General features: G+C 41.3%; 1 non-coding gene across 1 annotated transcript; it reads right to left on the bottom strand.

Moving 5' to 3' along the window:
• Window positions 1–537: 537 nt before the first annotated feature.
• Window positions 538–644, bottom strand: LOC131172288 (small nucleolar RNA R71). Its single transcript, XR_009142770.1, has one exon. It is a non-coding gene; the product is annotated as a small nucleolar RNA R71 (small nucleolar RNA).
• Between the last annotated feature and the right edge of the window lie 1388 nt (window positions 645–2032).

Genomic DNA, 2032 nt, shown 5'->3' with positions numbered 1-2032 from the left:
TTCTCTCAGGTGCTCAATCTGGTGTATGACCAGAATAAGGCTAGAAGAAGAAATTTTGGACTGTGATCCGGAGATAGACAGAACTCTGAAAGCCATCAGGAGAGAAAGAAAACATCAAGAGCACGGTTAAGGAGATCCTGAAATTCCAATCATGGCCGATAACAATGACAAACCGAGACTCTTAAGAGATTACAGAGCTCCATCTGTTCAAGGATTTTAGCCCAGTGTCACTAAACCCACAGTGGAAGCCAACAACTTTGAATTAAAACCAGCATGGCTCCAAATGATTCAATAAACCCAGTTTGCAGGCTCACCAACTGAAGACCCACACATCACCTCCAGTGCTTTCTTGCCCTATGTGACACATTTAAGATGAATGGAGTGTCTGATCAAGCAATAAGACTCAGAGCATTCCCATTCTCCCTTTGGGACAGAGCAAGGAAGTGGTTACTTTCTCAACCGGCTAGAACGTTCACAACTTGGGAAAACCTATCTCAAGCTTTTCTAGTAAGGTATTTTCCACCTGCAAAGACTACAAAACTGAGGCTTGAGCTCAATACATTCAGACAAAAGGAAGGAGAATTACTCTATGATGCATGGGAAAGATATAAAGACCTGCAGAGGGAATGTCCACACCATGGCATAGAAGATTGGCTACTAGTGCAAAATTTCTATAATGGATTACTACCCTCTACAAAGAGCACAGTTGATTCAGCTGTAGGGGGTGATCTAATGGAGAAAATAGTGCCACAAGCACTTGAACTTCTAGAAAGGGTTACATACCATAATTATGAGCGGTCAAATGAAAGAGGAAATGCAAGGAAAACTACAGGTACTGAAAGTAAACGCCCTAAGCATGATAAATGCTCAGTTTAATCAACTCACAAGGAAACTTGAAAGAATGCAAACCAACGCAGTTGGTACAAACAGTCAACATGAGGATAGCTATGGAGGAGGATACATGAATTCAGAATACAGCAATTTCAATGAACCCTCCTCAGAACAGATGAACTATGTGAATAATGGAGGAAACATCAACCAAAGGCAGCCCAACAATCCATATTCAAATACTTATAACCCTGGCTATAGGAACCACCCAAATTTCTCATGGTCCAAGCAGCTGAAATAGCCAATAAACAAACAACAGGGGTACAAACCACTAGCACCCCCTGGATTTCAAAACAGAGGTCAAAACTTTGCACAGTCATCACTACCTCTCCAACCTCAACAACCTAAGCTGAAAATGACTATGGAAACCATGATGGAAGGGTTCTTAGCAGCTCAACAAAAAAAAAAATGAATTGATTAAACAGTTGACTTCTAGAATGGACCAACTTGCTACTCATAAAAAGATGCTAGAGAATCAAATCGCCCAGCAAGCAAGCTCTTCAAGTAAGGCTGCTGGCAAGCTACCTAGCCAACCAAAAATGAACCCAAGGGAGCATTGTAAGGCAGTTATACTGAGGAGTGGGAGAACTCTAGTACAACCAGAGGTAGAACCGACAGAGAAAACCATAGAAAAATCTAAAGACCAAGCAGAGGTCAAAGAGGAAGAAGCTAAGAAAGATCAGGAAGAGGAAGCAAGGAAGAAGAAGAAATTACCAGAGCCATACCAGCCTCCCCTACCTTTTCCTCAGAGATTTTAGAAAGCCAAATTGGACAAGCAGTTTGGGAAGTTTTTGGAGGTTTTACAGAAACTTTACATCAACATCCCCTTCACTGAAGCACTTTCTCATATGCCACCAAATTTCTTAAGGAAATTCTGTCAAAGAAGAGAAAGCTAGAAGACTATGGAACAGTAGCTCTAACAGAGGAGTGCAGTGCCATACTGCAAAACAAATTGCCTCCAAAGTTGAAAAATCTAGAAAGCTTCTCCATACCTTGCCTCATTGGTAACAAGAAAATAGATAAGGCCCTCTACGATCTTAGGGCAAGCGTCAGTTTAATGCCTCTATCAATATGCAAAAAGCTGGAGCTCGGGGAACTGAAACCAATAACAATCTCATTGCAATTGGCTTATCGATCTGTTAAA

The sequence above is a fragment of the Hevea brasiliensis genome, chromosome 13 (assembly GCF_030052815.1).
Source record: "Hevea brasiliensis isolate MT/VB/25A 57/8 chromosome 13, ASM3005281v1, whole genome shotgun sequence".
Lineage (NCBI taxonomy): Eukaryota > Viridiplantae > Streptophyta > Magnoliopsida > Malpighiales > Euphorbiaceae > Hevea > Hevea brasiliensis.
Note: the sequence above shows the minus strand (reverse complement) of the source record. Positions and strands in the feature narration are given on the sequence as shown.